The following is a 21813-nucleotide window of genomic DNA, read 5'->3' as shown; positions in this document are numbered from 1 at the left end:
TCTGCCATCTTCAGGATATTGTTTTCACCTGGGTGATCCAAGAGGCCTCACTACACATCAGTAAGAAAAGAGGAAGAGAAGGGCTTTTCCAGATGATGCACATGTTTAGTTGGCACATATCCCATTGGCCAGAACCTGGTCACATGAGCATTCCTAGTTCAAGGGAGCCTGGGAAATGCAGCCCTTGATCTGAAGGTGGGGATTCTACTACTTAAAAGGAGGAGATAATGAATAATGGAGGGAAACTAGTGTCTCTGCCGTAGATGGTATGTATTTGCACCCCACTGTGAACAAAGAGGAAACAGCATCACATTTACTGAACACTTACTATGTACCTTTTGTCACCTCTCTTCCCTCATCTATCGCACTTTATTTTTATTGATCACATTTTTATTCTTAATTCTCTTAGAACTTTTAATACGTATATTCCTCAATTAATTGATTTATTAGCTTTGAACAATATATTGTGACCCCCCTGCCATCCCCATTAAGAAAAACTAGGAATTCAGTGTGCTTATGCAAATACCCACCTCTTTCCCTCTTTTCCTCCTGACTTTTATTACTTATATTATTATTTTTATACCGTTACACCCTACAGCATTTCTGTTTTGTTCCGTATTCCTTCATTGTTCTTTAGCCTTTGTTCTACATTTAAGTATTTTCAAGGCACACCATAAGTTCTAGGAACATAACTTTTTCTTTCAGCTGTTGGAATATTTAAGATTCTTCTCTGGTAATTTCTTTAAGAAGTGCTAATGGGAATGGTATTCCCTTGCATGTTAAACAATACTAGCTATCTTTAAACTTAACTGACATTTTGCTAGGTTATAAATCTTTGATCACCCTTTCTTTTCCTGAAGACTTTGTAGCTATTGCCTACTGTGTTCTAGTTTTAAATGTTACGGAAAAGTCAGAGGCTAAACCAAATTTTTTGAACCTACAAATTACTTGCTTTTTTTAAAAAAATGTCTTTTCTGTATGTCTATTGAAGTTTTTTCCTAAAAATTTTTAGTCCAGTAACTTTATTAATTTATGTCTCAGTATAGATTCATCTGTTTTATGTTCTTCCTGGGACACAGTTCTTCCAAGCTACAGATTTAAGCTTTCTGTTATTCAGGAAAGTTTTCTTAAATTGTATCTTTGAAACATTTTAAATTCTACTTTATCTGTTTCAGGGACACCAATTACGTGTTTGTGGAATCTCCTTTGTCTGTCTTCCATATCTATCATTTTATCTCTGCTATCTTTAAATTCTTTGTTTACTTTTCATTTTGCTCAATTTTCTCAAGGCTGACAATTCACTGACTGTGTTTTCAGTATATCTTTTTCTCTTCTTTCTCCCAAAACGACTTTTATTTCTGCAATTATTTTTTCATCTTCCCAAGTTCTGTAGATAATTTTTCATCTCTGCCTGTAGTCTTATTACTTTTTCTGTGAGCCCTTGTCTCTCTGCTTTGAGCTCTTGATCCATGGAGATTTCTTTTTTCTCTATGTTCCCTGAGTCTGCAGGAAACTATTTGGTTACTGTTCTTATCTGCTTGGTGTTACACATTTTTTAGTATGCATTCTTCAACTACCTATTGTTTTATATTCCTTTCCCTCTTGTTTCTCTCAGTGGTTTTGTATATTGTTGCAATTTCCTTTGTGATAATTACTGAGAGCAGTTTAGATTAGATGCTCTTTGTGGAAGAACTAAATGGAAGAGGAGTCAGAAGTATGCCCTGGGGCAGGCTAGAAAGAGATCTTTCTGGCCCACAGTGTGATCCCAAATGAGATAGGGTTGGATGTTTAAACACACATGTACATGTGTGTGTGTGTGTGTGTGTGCTGTCTTAGCTTTTTCTTCCCTTCAGAAATTATAGGATTATTACCCAGAATTTCTTTCTCCTGGTTCTTATGATATTGTTTGCCTGTTTCCTTATTCAGCCTTGCTTGTTCTGCCCTTTCCTGGTGTCGATTGGGTTTTAGGAAGCTCCTCAAAGACATTCTTCTCATTGCAATTGTACTAGTTCAAACAGCAGGTCACTGGCTTTCCCCCAAGGTGTGCAACCCATTTTGGAGAGTGCTGTTTTCCGGTAGATCTGCCTGAGATTGGCCACGGCAGAGAAGTAGGAGACTGGCAGGATATCTTTTCTGGTCATAACCCCGCAGACCAAAACAGGATCTGGTCCAGACAGTATAAAGTGAAGAAACCGGCAGAAACCAGCAGATGGTGAGGAGGGCAATCCCTGGCCACCCTCATTGCTCATTAGTATGAGACATTCCCAGCAGCACCATCACAGTTTACAAATGCCATGGCAACAACTTAGTAGTTACCACCCCTTTCCATGGCAGTGACTCAGAAGTTACTGCCCTTTCTTAGAAAGTTCTAAATAACACACCCCTCAATTTGCATATAATTGAAAGTAGGAATAAGTGAGTATAAATAGTTATCAAGAGCCCGAACATTGCCAACTCTGAAAGCACTGCCAAGAGTTAGCCCTGCTCTACAAGGAGCAGTACTGTTCAATAAAAGATTATTGTAAAATACCACCAGCTCATCCTTGAATTCTTTCCTGGGTGAAGCCAAGAACCTTCTCAAGCTAAGCCCCAAGTTTGGGGCTCACCTGCCCTTCATCAGCAGGTGTCTTTTCTTCCCTGGTCCAATTGTTTACTGTGTTTGACTAACTTCCGTATGCTGACGATGGGATGTGGGGCTCTTATTACATTATTATTAATACTATTTGTAACTACAGTTTTCTTTTGGTAAAACAAAGACATTAAGGTGCTTCCTAATTTCATCATGAATGAAATATTTGCTGTTCCTCCCCCTTTTCCATGTTTCTGGTAAGTTTTGAAGAAGAAAGAAAAAAATAGATTTGCTAACTCATTTTAAAACTAGAAAAAAGTTGTTTTCTAATCCATTTCCTTTTCACTTGGTTTATGAATCCTCTTAAATGACAAGGCAGTGGTTGAACCCAAGCGGAAGACTGATTTCCTGATCTGCTCAACTCTGTTCTGTAACTGGTGAATCACTGTGCCATTTGCAACCATAAGGTACTTTGTGATAAAATCTTCTTGACATTTTAAACATTATTTCTAAGTTTGGAAGCCACTTAAATGCAAGTAGTGACACTAATTTGACTATTTATTAAAGCAACTTCTTTCTTTCTTTCTTTCTTTCTTTCTTTCTTTCTTTCTTTCTTTCTTTTTTTTGAGACAGTTTCATTCTGTCACCCAGGCTGGAGTGTGGTGGCGTGATCTTGGCTCACTGCAACCTCTGCCTCTTGTGTTCAAGTGATTCTCATGCCTCAGTGTCCCAAGTAGCTGGGATTACAGGTGTGTGCCACCGCAACTGGCTAATTCTTGTATTTTTAGTAGAGGCAGGGTTTCCTCATGTTGTCCAGGCCAATCTGGAACCCCTGGCCTCAAGTGATCTGCTCACCTCAGCCTCCCAAAGTGTTGCGAAAACAGGCGTGAGCCACCACACCTGGCAGCAGTGTCTTATTTCTTAAGTGTGACTGAACATAAGCTGGAGACTGAGTCAGCAAACTTTGAAAGAGTTGTGTGTTTTTTACTTTCAATAACTTGAGAAATTAAGAAACTGAAAGTGTATTTCTTGTTCTATTCATTAGGATACATTTTATGTTTAAGAGCTAACCCAGTGTAGTAGTAATTTTTTATCGGGGACATTTTAAGGGCAAAAGAGATGGGAGCCACAGGAAAGGTTTAGTACCATCGGCCAAAGAAGTCAAAATGCTGGAGACTTGTTTGATGTGGAAGAGAGGACAGCATCTTTTAGAGGGCCTGGCCCCTCAGGTGGAGGAGAGGTGCTCCTGGTAGACGGTAGTGAGTCATATCTGGGTACTGCCTGCTGTGCAGAATCCCATATACAGCGAGGAGAGGCTCTTGCCTGAACACTGATGATGAACACAGACAATGCTCCAATCCCTGTGGAAAATGATTGCACTCAGCTCCCTAAATTCTGTGTTTTTCCATATTTATATATGCTGTTACCCAGTGAATACCTGATTAAGGAATGCAGCTGCCAAATGAATACATTTGTTGCTCATCAAATGGCACCATAAAGCCAGCGATGATGGGGCTTATTAAAAACCTTCTTTCACTCTGTGAAAAATGCCCCACATGTCCCAGCCAGTCTCAATATCACAGCTAATGAAATGGGTAACCAATACACAAAGAGATGCATTCAAGAGCAAATTAACTGCCTCAGGAATATGCATCATAAAGATTGTAGCCTGGAAAATAAATAGACAGTGTATTGGGAAAATTGGCCTCGTGTTTAAGTGTTGATGGGTTGGAAATATTGCTATGGCTTCTTGATAGAAGCAGCAGTATGGGATTCTGGAAGGCAGACATTAGCACTGAAAAATCAGGCTGGGGAGCTTCTAATTTGCTAGAATTGGGAAAGGGGTAAGAAGGAGTGAACAAACATTTATGGAGCCAATCTGAAGTACCAGGCCTCGTGCTGGCCTTTTATGTATGTTGCTGCCTGGTTTTCACATAAGCTCATGAAGCAGAACCCTGTGTTTTTTATCTCACCTGCCTGTGACAACATAATGAGATTATTACCCACAGATATTTTATTTTCTATGTATATCCAAATATTAGCACATGAACTTTCATCAGTTTCTTCTTTCTTTCTTTTTTTTTTTTTTTTGGTATTGAGTTTCACTCTTGTCGCCCAGGCTGGAGTGCAGTGGTGCAATCTCGGCTCACTGCAACCTTCACTTCCTGAGTTGAAGTGGTTCTTGTGCCTCAGCCTCCCAAGTAGCTGGAATTACAGGTGTGTGCCACCTGGAATTTCTATTTCTAGGTCCTTGAGGAACTGCTACACTGTCTTCCACAATGGTTGAACTAATTTACGCTCCGACCAACAGTGTAAAAGTGTTCCTGTGTCTCCACATCCTCTCCAGCATCTGTTGTCTCCAGATTTTTTAATGATCACCATTCTAACTGGCGTGAGATAGCTAATTTTTTAGCCATCTAAAAAATTAGATGACCAGCTAATTTTTTGTTATTTTTAGTGGAAACAGTGTTTTGCTATGTTGGCCAGGCTGGACTCCTAACCTCAAGTTATCTGCCCGCCTTGGCCTCCCAAAGTGCTGGGATTATAGGCATGAGCCACCACACCTGGTCTCATCACTTTCTTTGAAAAGAGTTAATTCTAGAGCAGGCGTCCCCAAACCACGGCCTGTGGGCCGCGTGCGGCCCCCTGAGGCCATTTATCCACCCCCACCCGCCACACTTCAGGAAGGGGCACCTCTTTCATTGGTGGTCAGTGAGAGGAGCACAGTATGTGCCGGCTCTCCAACGGTGTGAGGGACAGTGAACTGGCCCCCTGTGTAAAAAGTTTGGGGACGCCTGTTCTAGAGCTTCTCTATAGCAAAAGAAACAATCATTAGAGTGAACCAGCAACCAACAGAATAGGAAAAAATGTTTGCAATCTACCCATCTGACAAAGGGCTAATATCCAGAATCTACAAAGAACTAAAACAGATTTACAAGAAAAAAACAAACCCATTCAAAAGTGGGTGAAGGATGTGAACAGACACTTTTCAAAAGAAGACATTTACGAAGCCAACAAATATATGAAAAAATGTTCATCATCACTGGTCATTAGAGAAATGCAAATCAAAACCACATGGAGATACCATCTCACGCCAGTTAGAATGGTGATCATTAAAAAATCTGGAGACAACAGATGCTGGAGAGGATGTGGAGACATAGGAACACTTTTACACTGTTGGTGGGAGTGTAAATTAGTTCAACCATTGTGGAAGACAGTGTGGCAATTCCTCAAGGACCTAGAAATGGAAATTCCATTTGACCCAGCAATCTCATTACTGGCTGTATATCCAAAGGATTATAAATAGTTCTATTATAAAGACACATGCACATGTATGTTCATTGTGGCACTGTTTACAATAGCAAAGACCTGGAACCAACCCAAATGCCCATCAATGATAGACTGGACAGGGAAAATGTGGCAAATATACACCATGGAATACTATGCAGCCATAAAAATGATGAGTTTGTGTCCTTTGTAGGGATATGGATGAATCTGGAAACCATCATTCTCAGCAAGCTGACACAAGAAGAGAAAATCAAACACAGCATCTTCTCACTCACAGGCGGGTATTGAACAATGAGAACACTTGGACACAGGGAGGGGAGCATCACACACTGGGGTCTGTTGCGGGGGGAATAGGGGAGGGACAGCAGGGGGTAGGGAGGTTGGGGAGGCATAACATGGGGAGAAATAACAGATACAGGTGACTGGGGGATGGAGGCAGTAAACCACATTGCTATGTATGTACCTATGCAACAATCCTGCATGTTCTGTACATGTACCCCAGAACCTAAAGTGCAGTTAAAATATATATATATATGTATATATATATATAAAACAAAAGATTGAAATGAAAAAAAAGAGTTAATTCCTCATAAAGTACCCCCAGACATTTCTGAGCTGTCTTGAACCCTTGCTCTTGATTTCCCCGAAATGAAAAAGTATCCTCCTCATTTCTTCCGCTCCGGATTCTCTTCCTGCTATGCTACTGCGTGCTTTGCTTCTGTTCTTCTCTGCTCCCTTCTGGACCAGAGGGAAACAGCAACCTACAGGCTAATGGCCATTCCAAGCACCGTGGCCCCTGCTCTAAACCCAAGGTTAGGTCTTAAAGCTCTTTTCCTCCCTTCTCCTCCCAGTCTTCAGACACAGGAAAACACAGACACACACAGCCTGGTGACAGGGCAGTTGTGTGGGTTTAGAGTTAGGTGGATTTGGACCATGTGAACTGAGCTAAATCACCTGACTCTCCCGAGCCCCTGTTGCCACCTCCGTCTCCCTGACAGTGAAGGTGATATTGTCTCCTTCCAAAGCATATTGAGAGGAATTGATGACATAACATCAGTTTTTCCTGAGTTCTGATCTACTCCATGATTTTCACAGGCCAGTCTTCTTTCTAAAAGCTGCATCACAGGGGTTCATTGAAAGGAAGGTCATTGTGGCTGTGGGCCTGGCCCCTGCAAATGGGCTGAATAATCTGATTTAGTGGGCATTAAGACTCCGAAGAGACAGCAATCAGCAGCCCCAGGTGCTGAATCACATAGCCCCTGCAATTGCTCAGGCAGCATTCATTAGCCTAATTATTGTTATGATTACCTTTTAAAGGAAAGCTAGTGAATTGTTGAGCTTTCTTCCCTGACCCATTCCAGGCTAATTGGCGGTACATTTCCATTTCATTTAAATGAACTCAAAAGGGTTGTGTTTCCCAGATAGTTACTGGTGCGTGTCTCAGATTGGGCTTCCCTAAAGCAGAGCCTAAGACAAGATTGTGAATGTAACTGGTTGACTGGGGAGTTTATTGGAGAAAGGGACAGTAGGAGAGAGGGGAAATGGGGTGAGGAAGGGAAAGTATAGAGTACAGGTATTGATCGACTTACAACATACGCAACTTACGACCATTCGACTTTACGACCACAATTGCTAGCCACGACTGCTCCGCGTCTGGCAGCGCAAACGGTGCCCAGCTGGGCGTACGACAGTGCGGACCAGCTTCTGGCAGCACTACCATCTCCGCGTGCACCATTTCAACTGTACGTATAGCCTACTCAACCTACGACCAAATCGTGTTACGACCGTTCCGCAGTCCCGACCGTGGTCGTAAGTCGGGGGCTACCTGTACTTTACCGAGAAACTTACTAATGTTAGTAACTGGGGAACTTCTGGTGGACGTCATAAAACATTGTGATTATCCCCCTTGGAGGGTGAGGGAGCTGGGATAGTTTCCCACTAAGTCTGGTTAGTCATTGGTTGAGGGCTGTTTCTGGGGGCATGTACTTCCCAATGCTTCTAGCCTGCATGCAGGAGGCACTGGGGGGGAGAGGCAGGTGCTCGTAGTAGGAAACTATCTCCTTGTGCCCGAGTGTTGAATGCCCAGGCGATGTGGGTCAGACAGCAATGGTGTCTGTATGACCTTTAAAAAATCTGAGTTTCACAGAACTTAATGAATTTACAACGACGTGCTTCTGTATTTGTGTTTCTCTTTAGACTGTGAGCTGAGGGCAGGGCCATGTCTTATTTTCATCCTTGCTGTTCAGCACAAACCTGGCCCAGAACAACCACTCAGCAAACATCTGTTGAGTTTGTAGATCAGGCGTCCCCAAACTATGGCCCGCGGGCCGCATGCGGCCCCCTGAGGCCATTTAGCCGCCCCCTTGCCGCACTTCAGGAAGGGGCACCTCTTTCATTGGTGGTCAGTCAGAGGAGCACAGTATGTGGCAGCCCTCCAACGGTCTGAGGGACAGTGAACTGGCCCCCTGTGTAAAAAGTTTGGGGACGCCTGGTGTAGATGAATGATTGGGAGGATAAATGATCAAAGACTTGTGCATAAAAAGGACAGGGATTACAAACTCAGATGCCCACAGGGACCAGAGAGATGATTTAAATGAATAATGTGGGCCACAAAGAAGAAAAATAGGAAGGTGGGGGTTGTGGAGACCTGGAAGACACATGAATTATCTCTGGGGACAGTGTCTACTCAGCTCTGGGTGAGTGTCACCTTGTGGGAATCAGACTCAGGGTAGCGGGGCTTCTGAGATTTTTGTTTTTTAAAGAAAAGCCAGGGCTTTATATTTCTATGTGAAATTTTTTTGATTTCTAAACATGACTTAAGGAACTGCATTAAAAACAAGAAATATGTTTAGACATTCCTTATTTATGTCAATTTTGAAAACAAACAGATTTCTCAAAACACATCTGGGTGATGTAACTCATTGCCAGGAATGCATGGTCACCTGGTTACACAGAGCGGGAGACAGCACAGAGGGAAGTATAGGCTTCTCAGGTTCCCAGAGGTCCCTGAAGGATATTTCCTTGAATTCTTAGGGATAACCCGCATAGAGAATAGTCTGGTACGTTCATGCAGTTCCTTAGCTAGGAGACTTGGGTTCTAGTGCTATTTGACTTGGAGAAATCTCCTCTATTCCCACATCCACAAAGTAGGTACCTTAAGGCCTGATCTTTCTTGTGCTGACAATTAACACATTGATGAGTGAGGCAGTCCATTATAAACTCTAAGTCCATACTGGGTTGGTGCCCTTCCCAGAGCTCTTTGTGCTCAGGGGGAAAGCTCTTTTCTTGGTTTAGAGTTCTTCTAGGTTCTCCCTGCACCTGTGCCCTAAACCCTCTGGGTCTGCTGTGGTTGTCAGGCTCCCATCTGATGGCCTTCGTCAAAATCTGCCTGTTATGTGCCAGGTGCCTGGCAGCTAGTTGGTGTGCTCAGCTGTGACCTCAGCTCCACCTCTGAGATGACACTTTCTGGATCATTTGGCCTGGGTTCACAGACTGGTGTTCGTCAGTCAGGGAGGCAAATATAAAATCAATTCCTGCTTTCGAAGAGCTCACAGCCCAGAGGAGATAGGACCCCACTCCACCACCACACAGTGCTAGGGATCAGATCAGTGGCATTCCTTTATTTACCAAGCCCCATTCCTTTTCCTCATGGGTGTGCGTCTAGACTACATTTCCCAGACTCATTTGCAATGAGATGAGATCATGTGACAGTTCTGAGCAGTGAAATGTGGGCAGAAGCAATTAGACCAGTTCCCAGTATGGACCACAAAAATTACTCATACAGTTCTCAACATTCTATCACTTTTGTCATGTGCTGTCAACATGGAGAGAATTTCAAGTACTTAGGGAAGGGTGGAACCACAAGATGGAAAGGACCTGGGTCCCTGAACGACTGTTACGGAGTAGAAATGTTCACTTCCCCAACCAGCCTGTGTTATACTGTGATGTGAGAAACGAACTTCCTTGTGTTATGCCACTGAGACGTTGGGTGTTGACTGTAATATCAGTTAGCCTACTCTGACCAACTCAGTGCCCTACAGAGAAGTGTTGTGCAGAATGCCTGAGGAAACCCTGGGTATCCTTAGAGGAAGGCTGTCTGCTAGAGGATAGACTATACCCTGAGTTCATTAAGGAAGGTTGTAGGCTTTCTCTCAGGGCAATAGAAGCACAAAGCTCGGAAGTTAGGTAGATTTACTTCCACATACATTAAATTAATCACAGTTACACGAATTTTATGATGCTCCTTGAGATGAATAGAAAGAACTTCAGGCAGGAATATTTGTTCCAAATTGTGGCTAAGCATTGCATTTTGCACCCTCCAGGAATCCCTAGTGTGATGCATCTCAGTGGTGCAGGGGTTAACTCTGCTTCTTCAGAGGTACCTAAAGACTGTGAGTTGCTTTCAGCAAATGGTTTTACTTTGAGAGTCATTTTTCTTGCTCACTATTTAAACAGTCGATAGTAGGACTGAAATTCATAAGGTAGGCAAGATCACTGAGGTTGAAGCTGTAGCAGCAATTTCTGTCTGGCCCCTGGGGCCTGGGACAGAGAGTAGTTGTTCTCCACCTGGTGCATTGGTGCGTCTATGCTGCAGAGGGAAAGGGAAGTAGTTCAGTAGTTCAGTCACATGTCATCTGGGGCAAATGTATCCAAGGAGTCAGCCTCTTTGCTGGATGTTTATATCATCAACACACGAGAATTCAGAGAATATGGTTCTACTTTCCCCAAAGAACAGATTAGAAGGTTCAGAAACCAACCCTAGTGAACTCTCACAAAATGGAAGCCATCAGAGCCCTTCAAATGGGCAGGGGCCGGAAAACGAGGTGTCAGAATTGAGGTAGCTTCTAAGGGTAGGAAGCAGGAACAGTGTGGGATGGGACAGACTCTCCCTTCCCACAATATTTTTGGGGTTTCCTTGTCCCTTGGCTCCAGATTTAAATTTCAGGAAGGGAAGCCAGTTATACAGAGCATCAGATGGCACAGAATACTGCCAGAGAAATAGATGCCCAGGCTCCTAGGATGCTTAGAAGGAGAAAAGATGGCCTTTGCCACTCTCTTGGGAGTCATTATACTCTCCACATGCAACACCTTCCCCACCCCTCCCATGACTGTTTTGGGCACTCTGGCAACTAACTAGGGAAGAACAGCTGCAGTGCCTCCCAAGTGATGCTGCGAGCCAGGGAGACTCAGAGGTAAATTTTCCAGACCTAGAATCACTCAGTAGGTCCAAGCTTCAGAGCTGCTGAGGTCTCATGCTGAGGTGGGGATTGACTAAGCCCTATTTGCTTCTTTCTTTCCCCAACAGGGCAAACAGCCCATCATTTAAGGTTTTTTTCCCCCCCCACCTCTTAATTGCAGAGAGTGACAGCTCCTAGACTAGGTGCTTCAGGGTCTCTTAAAATTAAAAAGTAATTCCAAGGCAATATTTGTGCCTGGATGTGCGAGAGTGATCTGGGTAGTAATTGCTTCTGCCCGTAATGGGAAAAGGAGGTACAGATGTTCCTTCACTTACGATGGAGTTTACTTCTCAATAAATTCATTGTAAGTTGAAAATAGTGTAAGTCAAAAATGCATTTAACACACCTGACTTACCAAACGTCCCAGCTTAGTCTTTAACATACCTTAAACATGCTGAGAACACTTATGTTAGTGGACATTTGGGCAAAATCATCTAACAGAAAAAACATTTTATAATAAAGTATTGAATATCTCACACATTTATTGAATACCGTACTGAATGTGAAAAACAGCATGGTTGTATGGGTAAAGTACAGTTTCTACTGAATGCACATTGCTTTCCCACCACTGCAAAGGCAAAAAAATTGTAAGTCGAACCATCATCATTCAGGGACCATCTGTACTGATAGAGACATGAGTGACCAGATGGCTCTGAGAAGAGGCCCCAGTTCTGGGACCTCCAAGGAATTTGAAATAACAACCCCAGAAGAGCAGTGTTAACCAAACTCTCTGAACAAAATGGCACTGGATTATCCTGTTCAGTAAATCAAAGTCAAATTCTCAAGATATTCATGTTTTCCAGGGCCTTCTAATGCTTCACTGTTTGTTCTTCTGAGCTTGGCATCAAGAGGCAGGCACCTCTTTGTAAACAGACAAATTTCTGAATATGGGTTAGAGTGGATCATTCAGAGCAGAGAAAAATCAAATCAGAGCATAGATCACCTTGGGAAGGGGAAAGAGAAGGTGTTGAAAGGGCAGTCTTGGTGTTGTTTTGCTCCCTCTTTTAACGTTCATTAGTGTGACACCCACTGGTTTTCTTATCCCTCAAGGCATTTCTATTTTCAGTGTGTGAGGCATGGGAGGGATGGAGGCAAACACAAGTAAGTTTTGAACCCTGCTCTCAATGGAACTACAAATTAGGGCTAATGATAATAGGTAATAATAGATAATAGAGTGTTATACAGTTTGCAAGGCACTTTTTGTGAATGTTGTAGCACTCTTGATCACAAGTTTAATTCATTCAGTATTTTTTTTCTGTTGAGTGTCAAAAGCACATCAGGATATTGAAGCTCAGAGAGATTAAGTAATGTCTATGCTCACAGAACTTGTCAGTGAAAAGATTAAACTTGAACTTAGATCTTTTGTTTAAGTATCTTGCCTGTTTAGCCAAGGAGAAAGACACATGTACCAGTGATATGAGGGACTGCAGGAATATTAGATAAGAGGAAAGGAGGAGGATGCTTGATAAAGTTTGGCTGTGTCTCTACCCAAATATCAGTAGCTCCCGTAATTCCCATGTGTTGTGGGAGGGACCCATTGGGAGATGATTGAATCATGGGGCAGTTTCTTCCATATTGTTCTTGTGGTAGTGAATAAGTCTCATGAAATATGATGGTTTTATAAGGAAAAACCCCTTTCCTGGGTTCTCATTGTCTGTTACCTGCCGCCATGTAAGATGTGCCTTTTACCTTCCACCATGATTGTGAGGCCTCCCCAGCCACATGAAACTGTGGGTAGATTAAACCTCTTTTTCTTTATAAATTTCTCAGTCTCGGATATGTCTTTATCAGCAGTGTGAAAATGGACTAATACAATGATAAGTGTGAATAACCACAGAGCACTGAGAATACAGTGAGGAGCTAGGGTGAAGGAGGTCACTCCTACATTTCCCTGCCCCCTTCCTCCAGTGCATTCTCCAACGTGCTGCAGAGGTGATCTTTCTACAAGATATTTAGATTGAGTCACTTCCAAGCTCAACACCCTCCACTGGCTTCTCAGTCTTCCCATGCCTCCATGGTAAAGTTGTGATGGGCACTGAAGATTCACATGTACTGCTGGGTGGTTTTATCCAGCAGTGTTTCTTCAGTGATGGCATGGAGGAGGAAGGTGGAAGCCCATCCAAGATTGGGTTATTGCCAATAGGTGTGATGGAGACGTGGAAGTGTGAGGCATTCTGTAATGATAGGTCATAGAATCCAAGTAAGAAAGGGAGGAAAGGAAGAGAGTCAGGGCTTGGGGATAGGAGCAAGGGGAGAGGTGGATGGTCTGGAGGTCCTGATAAGATTGAAGAATGGCTGCAGCGGGATGCGTGGGCATGCCGGCTGCAAGGAGAGGAGGCTGCAGGGACGTCTTGGATTATTTATTCCTTGACTTACTTATCACCAACCCCAACCTCAGGTAGTTATATAACCAGCCTGGGACTCAGTTTCCTCATTTGTACTCATAGGGCTCTAGGGAGATTTAGGTTAGATGACATATTCAAGCCACCCAGACAGTGCTTGACACACAGCAAATAAAACAACTGCTAGTTGTTCTGTTAGTATTAAAGCTTATCTTCCAGGTGAGGAAACTCAGGTTCAGGAAGTAGGATGACTTCCTCAAGGTTAAGTCTAATGCAGCTAGTCCAAAGGTTTCTCTCTTAAACACAATACCTCTTTAAACCCCATAACCATGGTGGGATGCATAGATTAATGACTTTGGAGGAAGTGGCTCCAGATGATGTTGAAGCTTTGGGAGTGACTCTCTCAGTTGGTGATTAGTAGATTAATGTGCCCCACCCTCCAAAAAGATGTCTATGTTCCAACCCTGAAACCTGCAAATACACTGCTCTATAAAGATCAGGGAGCGGAGTAGGGGGAGATAGAGAGAGATAGAAACATAGATAGTTTTGAAGATGCTACACTGCTGGCTCTGAAGATGGTGGAGGGAATTATGATTTAAGGAATGCAGGCAGCCTCCAGAAACTGGAAACAGCAAGGAAACAGATGCTCTCCCTAGAAAGAACACAGACATATTGACGCACTTTAGACTTCTGACCTTCAGAAGTGTGAGATAGTACATTTGTTTTGTTGTTAGCGATGGATTCATGGTAATTTGTTACAGCAGCAATTGGAAGCCAGCAAAGTGACTAAGAGAATAGAGAAGAAAGCATTTGGATAACTCTTCACATCTTGGATTCTTTCTTCTTTGACTTACTCATCACCAACTCCAACGGTAGTTTCTAGAGCTGGACTTGCATTTCTCCAGCCAGTCCACTCCTCTACCATTCACGGCAATTATTTAAAGCTTTTCTCACTCTCATTAGACCCCTTACCTCCTGTTCTTACCTGGCTATCAGCAGTTGACCTGTCTTCTGCAGTCACTCAGTATGAAGTCATTGAGCTGGGACTGAAGACTTCATTGACTAAAGGTTGGTTTCCAGGAGACTTCATTGAATAAGGGATAGCTTCCAAGAGGCTACAACAAAGATGGAGGAGGAATGTGTGATTTGTCTGAATCTCAAAGACGCAGGAATTTTTAAAGTCAGGAGGTGCACTGGTCTTTTTGGGAAACTGAAGCCATACAAAATTATGGTTAAGCTGCTCTATATGGGAAAATGCAAGATTATTATTTTTTAGATCTTTGAAAAGGTGAAAAAGAACAGGAAAAGGAGGAACATGAAGCAGAGAAAGAGGAGGAGTGAGAGAAGCCTTCAAGATGGCAGAAGGCTGGGGATCACTTGAGGGTGATGGAATAGCTGAAAGGGCCTTTAAGAGCAGGTATGCCTGGGTGCAATTTTAAGTCATTTGCTGTTTTGTCATATGTGTCTCCTGGCTGTGGCCCCTCAACATCCTGGGCAAAATGTTCCATGGTCTTGCTTTTATCAGTTGAAATTTTGGAAATCAAAGATGGGATTGGTTTTACCTGTAGATCAACTTGGTGTGTACCTAAGATGACATATACAGAGGCAGGAACCCAGATAGTGAGATGACTATACATACATTCATCCATTCATTTATCCATCAATCCATCCACCCACCCACACACCCATTGTCCATCCATCCATCCATCCATCCACCCACCAACCCATCCATCCATCCACCCATCTATCTACCGACCCATCCACCCACCCATCCACAGCTATCCATTCCCCATGTATCCACCATTCATCACCCATGCATCCATCCATTTCTCTTTCTTCCTCCCTCTTCCTCCATCCTTCCACCATTCACCCACTCACTAATTCATTCATTCAACAAATACTCATTGAGCATTCAGCATATACCTGATTCTCTTCTGAGTCCTGGAGATACTTCAATAAGTAAGATAGACAGTCACCCTTCTCTCATGAGCTCCTAAATAGCAAAAAAGGCAGACTGTAATAAAGAAACTGAATAGATGGGCAAGATAATTTCAGATGATGATAAACACTATGAAGACAATAAAACAGGGTGATGCAATGGCTTTCAAAGTTTTCCTGGACCAATCTTATCAGGACAACCTGGGAACTTGTTAGAAATGTAAATTCTCAGGAGCCACCCAGGCCTATTAAATTAGAAACTCTGGGAGATGGGGCTCAGCAGCCTGTATTTTAATCCATCCAGGTGGATGTGGTCATGCCCAGGGCTGACATCCACTGTTATGGGGATTGACAGCGTGGTTACTTGAAGGAGGGTGGTCAGGGAAGACTGTTGAGAGGGGGTGACATTTGAGTTGAGATCTCCGTGACAAGAGAAATCCAGCCATGTAAGACTAGAGAAATGTGTTCCGGGTGGGGGAATTTCAAATGAAAAGGTCCTCAGGTAGCAACAAGGCTGGGGGCTTTGAGGGACTAAGAAAAGATCACCGTGGCTGGAGTGTGGTGTACGGTCATGCAGATTTACTATGAAAGGCATCACTAGGAACATTCTTGTTAGTCTTTGGATATTCCTTCTCTTTCTATGAAGCTGTGTAGGCTTTTCCCATTTGCATTGGAAACTATATATTATAATTCTTTTTAAAGTAAAAAAATTAAATCATGTGAGTGAAATGCACATACAAAATTTCCTTATAAATGGATTCCTTGGCCTCTGACAAAGCTGCATGTTGTGTTGGAAGATCGTTGTAGGCTGGGAGTCAGGATTGGGATCCAATCCCATCACTGGCCAGTCACTGCTCCTCTCTGAAACTCAGTTTCCCCATCTACAAGGTCAGGAAGGGGAAAGGGTGGGAAGAATCAGCTGATCTGTCCCCTGCATCACGGGACTGCTGCCATCTCCTAGCAGGGCAGCCTAGTTCCTCCTCAGGTGTCCCTGGCTGCTTGGAGGCCCCTCTCACCTCCTTTCCTCTTCCCCATTCAACATTGGATAGGTGTGCCCGAGGCAGGGTAGGAGGAAGGAGGCAAATGGAGTCCTTTTGGAATGACCGTTTATGTCAAATGGTGTTTTGGAAATCTACTTTGAATATACAGTAATGCTGGGAGCTAAAGTCCGTGCTGCTAATGGCAGGTTTCTTTATAGTTATTGCCCTGCTGCGGAGCCCAACAGTTTTATTTCTTACAAATAGACGCCTTAGAAAGAAACAAAAAGAGTTGGTAGAGCTGCAAAGTCATGAACATAGCCTTGGGATTTGATTCTGCTGGACGGGGCAAGGAGAGAGGAAACCTAACCTGGACCTTTTCTGGGGAGGCAGTTGAGTGCAATGAGAAGATTCTGGAGCCAGCCCTTTAACTGAGTGCATTATCAGGCCTCTCTGAGCCTGTGTTTCTTCGTCTGCAACATGGGGACGATACTTAAACTGTATTCAATAAGATGGCATGTGCCGAGTGTCTGGCACCTAGTAGGTGCTCAGTAAACATTAGTGCTTGTCTTCCACGCCTCCCGGGGACTGGGAAAGTGGCTTTCCTCCCTGCAAGCCCCTCTCTGCCCACAACTCTGTGGGCTTGTTTTGCTCGTGCAGTGATGAGGGCACTGGCAGCCTAGGAGAGAGTCCAAAGCCGCAGCATTATCTTTTCTCCAAGCTGCTTCAGTTGACAGAGGGCTGGGTGGTGGATGACAGCTTGTTTATCCAGGGAGGCTGTAAAATGTTCTGTCGTGCAAACACACAGAACAGCTCATTAATCTTGTCTTTTGTGTCCATCCCGCATAGCTGAGAGGGGCACCCACTGCTTGCCCCTCTGACTGTTTTCCTCTCCCGGGGCCCATGGGGCTGCCGAAGTCCCATGCTCAGCATGCTGCCCTCAGCAAGAGCATCCTCTATGATCGATCCAGGGCTGCCCTGACCATCCCAAGCTTCTCTCCCCAGCTGGGACTGCTCTCCAGACCCTGCTGCTGGACACCACCATCTGAGTGTCCCACAGGCCCCACTTGCTCAGCATGCCCAAGAGGGAAGCCACCTCCCTTGCCACACGCATCCTTTCTATTTTCTGTCTCAGCCATTGGCAGCACTATTGCCCTTTCCTTGGCCTGAAACCTACAAGCCCCCCACCTGCTTCTCGCTCTTTCCCAGCTCACACTCCCTGCTGCCAGGGCCTGTCCCTCCTCTCTCTCAAATCTCTCTCCCAACTGTGCTTCTGCTCAGTCCCAGCCACCAGCTCTCTGGGGACAGCTCTCCTCCCTTCTCCCACCAATGGCTCTCCTCTCTTCTGCAGGACAAGCAGCTGAGAAAAGCAGCTGGTGGGGATGGTTCTAGAATACTGGATGGACTCTGTCAGACCCTAGCCCTGGCCTGCGGTCCTGAGGACAAGAGGAGGGAGGGACTGGTGATCATCTCCAGAGGCGTGCGGTACAGGAAATGAGCTCAGCGTTTTGAGAAAAGCAGACAAAACCTAAACCAATATCATTGGCTTTCAACTCTGGCACCACTGCATACTGGCTATGTGATTTCTGACAGTCCTTCAAACCTCTTTGGAGCCCAGTTACTTTATTTCTGAAAAGGGGACAGCAGTTCCTACCTCCAAAAGTTGTTGTGAAGTTTAGATGAAGCTATGCACGTGCCGGGTGCGGCGAGGTTGGTATGTGCGGGGTTCTCCCTGTCCTTCACTTGGAAAAGCAATTTGTAGTTTTCAGAACCTCTTAAATAGTTCTCTCTCTCTTTTCTTTCCTTCACTCCTTTTTCTCTCTCTTCTTTTCCTCCTTCCCCGCCTTCCTGCTTTCCTTTCTTCCTTCTCTTTTTTTATTTTGAGACAGGATGTCACTCTGTTGCCCAGGCTGGAGTACAGTGGTGTGATCTCCGCTTACTGCAACCTCTGCGTCCTGGGTTCAAGTGATTCTCATGCCTCAGCCCCACGAGTAGCTGGGATTACAGGCATGAGCCAGCATGCCTGGTTAATTTTTGTATTTTTAGTAGACGGGGTTTCACTATGTTGGCCAGGCTGGTCTTGAACTCCTGACCTCAAGTGATCTGCCTACCTTGGCCTGCCAAAGTGCTGGGATTACAGGCGTGAGCTACCATGCCTGGCCTCCTTTCCTTTCTCTCCTTTCTTCCTTCTTTCTCTCCTTCCCTCTCTCTCTTCTTCCTTTCTTTTGCTCTTTCTCTCCTATTTTTTCCCTCCCTCACTCTTTCCCCCCTTCTCTCCTCTCTTCCTCCTTCCCTTATTCCTTCTTTCCCTTCTCTCCCTCTTTCTCTCTTTCTTCCCACACATATTTATTGTGTACCTGCTGTGAGCTGCACACAATGCTAGGCACGGAGGCACAGCAGAGAAAAGGCAGACTTTGTCCTTTCTCCCCTGGCGTTTACATTTTTGCGGAGGAAAGGAGAGACAGACAAAAAGCGAGTAACAAACACGTAAGACAATGTCAGGGAGTATAAGTGTCATGATGAAAAACAAAGCAAGATAAGACAGAGGTGATGGATACTGGGAAGTCCCTGCATGGAGCTTAGTGATTAGTGGGAAAGGGAGTCAGTAAACAAGCCACAGAATAATTAAAATAATTTACAGAGTGCTGTGAAAGAAGTGAGCACAGTTCTGTGAAACCACAGACAGGTTGGGAGAATTAAATATTAAAGGCGTATGGAAAGTGCTTTGTGTGATGGTAAGTGACAGACACTGAATGACTCCTTCCCCGAATAGCTCTCTTTCCTGTATCTTTCATTTCTTCTCTCCTGGGTCCTCCGCCACAGCATTTGTACACGTCCGAGTCTTTCCCTGCTTAGAACACACCTCTCTGCCCCAAATCCCACGCCTTCCCGTCTGTGATCCCACTGCATCCCGCTCACAGAAAACTTTTCTCAATAGTTGCCTACGTGTCCTGTCTCCACTCTCACTTACCCAGCCCCTTCTGGTACTCATTTCAGTTTGGCTGCTGCCCCTAGAAGCGTCTCAGAAACTGCTCTCTCTAAAGTCAGCAGTGGCCTCCACAGTCCACTGAATGATCTGAGTTCTCATGCCTTCAGTCTCTTGACCACATTCAGTATTTCTCCTGCTCTAATTTTCAGTACATTGCCTCTTCCAGTTTGGTTCCCCTGCCTCTCTGATGATTCCTTTCTCGGCTCCCTTCCCGACTTCCCTTCCTCTGTGGACCCCTTACTTGTTGAGTGTCCCAAGATTCCATTCCAGGTTCCCCTTTCTTCTCTCCCTCTACATTATCCCTGGCAATGGCTGAAGCCTCCCTCATCTATAACCTAGACCCAGTTGGTTCATGCAAACTCCTGGTTCATGTTGTTCATTCATTCCTGGACACCCTCACTTGGTAGTCCCACGGTCACCTGAACTCAGTGGGTCCAGATCAGAATTCACCATCATTGTCTGCCACCAATCCTGTTTTAATCTTCCCACCTAGTGAATTTCACAGCCATCCATCCACCTAGTATACCAGCCGGAACCTTGGGATCCACCAGTTCTCCTTCACCCCTCCCTCCTCCTTGTATCTGCTGGTCACCAGGTCCTGTGGATTCTACCCTCTAAGTCACACTCAGATGTGTCTTCCTCTCGCCACTTCCTCTGCACAGCTCCCTAGTCCAGGCCTCCTCCTGATGCCTGGACACCTGCACGGCCTCCTCGCCAGCTTCCCTGTTCCCCTCCTGCCCACTCTGATCTGTCCTGCTGGCAGCAGCCAGGCCGATCCTTCTACAACGTAGATCTGGCGGTGCACTCACCTGCTTAGCATCCTTCAAGGTTCTTCATGGCCCGCAGGATAAACACCAGATGACTTCCTTTGCATCCAGGCCCTGTGTGCTCAGTCACTACCTATCTTCTGCCGTCCCTTCTCGTCTGTCCCCTCACTTTGTGTCCAGTCATGCTGGGCTTAATCCAGGCCTTTGGGCCACTACCCTCTCACTCTTGCCTGCGACCTTCTTCGGCACTCTTCCTTCTGGCTGCTACTCTCTTCCCATCCTCTTCACAGTTGGCCAAGCTGAGGGGGGACATGGCCGATGAGTCACTCCAACTCCTCCATTTGCAGGTGAGTACCCTGAAGTCCAGAGAGGGAGAGCAACTTGCTAAAGGTCACCCAGCAGGTCTAGGAGCACGACCTCACTGTTGTCCCACCTTCTGCAGTGATGGGAAGGAAACTTGGCATTGGCTTGGATCCTTTCCCATAGGTTCTGGCTCTTTCTGCTGCTGAAATCAGAAAGGTGGATGCGTGGTAAGTTTTTCTAGGAAGGGTTGGAAATAATGCAGGCTCCTTTGTCTGTGTCTTGGGTTTCTGAGGCTGAGGTCCTGATGATGCCCTGACTTCTCCTGCCGCCTCCCAGACCACTTCCAATTCTGCCTCGGCTTTCCCCACCTCATTTCTTATACATACCCTCACTTGGACATACTCCTGTCTGTTTGCTGTCACCTGAAACAGCTTGAGTCTCTCAGTGGCTGTTGGTACCACCTGGCTGGGAATGGGTATGTTAATGTTTGAGGCTGGGGGTGCTTAGATAAGGTGTCACGTTCTGGTGTCCTGAGCTTATTGATGCCAGGCCACGGTTGGTCAGTGAGTGTTTGGCCAAAGATTGGGCCATAAACCAGGCCGTAATCGAGGCCCCGATCCTGGCCATAGACAGATGTATAATCCTGGATGTAGACTGCATTGGCCTTGGTTCTGGTGGTAACTTAGCCCTGACCCTCATCCCAGACTGGTCCTTGACCCTGGCTGTAGACTGATGTCTCATTCTGGTCCCAGCCTCAGCCCTGACCCTGCTTGTAGACTGAGCCCCGAACCCTGGTCTCAGACTGATCTCTGATTTGGTCCCACACTGAGTTCTGATCCTAGCTCCAGAATGAACCCTGACCTTGGCCCAAACTGAGCCTGACCATGGACTGAGCCCTACCCAGCTCACGGATTAGACTTGTAGCTGTGGCTCATGGTGAAAATGTGGCTGACTCAGAGCAACCCACTCTCACAGAGGACAGGCAGGAATGGCTTTTCTGGGAAAGCCAGCACAGAGCCAGCCTCTGGTGGTATTGCACTCATAGATTTTGGGGGCCACAAACTACAGAACAGCCAGGCTCAGAGGGCTGTGGCAGAGCCATGTCTGGCCCAGCTTCCCAGCCAGTTTAGCTCCCAAATAATGGAGAAATCCTTCCTGCCGATACCCATCAAGCTGAGATTGAAAGCATTTCAATGAGAAGGTGCTTTAATGACTCTTCAAGGATTTGGAGTCCAATGAAGCTCACATCAGAGGACGATTTAATCTTTCCCTCATAAAACCCGTACAACACGGAGATCAACTTCAGAAGCCAAATTCATCCTGACAGAAAAATGGGAGTGAAGGTAGTGCCAGATCAGTGATCACTGTTTGGGGCTAATTGCTGTGGTCTTGGGAGGGGGTCT

Source organism: Saimiri boliviensis, chromosome 9 (genome assembly GCF_048565385.1).
Source record: "Saimiri boliviensis isolate mSaiBol1 chromosome 9, mSaiBol1.pri, whole genome shotgun sequence".
NCBI classification, from domain to species: domain Eukaryota; kingdom Metazoa; phylum Chordata; class Mammalia; order Primates; family Cebidae; genus Saimiri; species Saimiri boliviensis.
The sequence above is the reverse complement of the archived record's forward strand: the minus strand, read 5'-3'. Positions refer to the sequence as shown.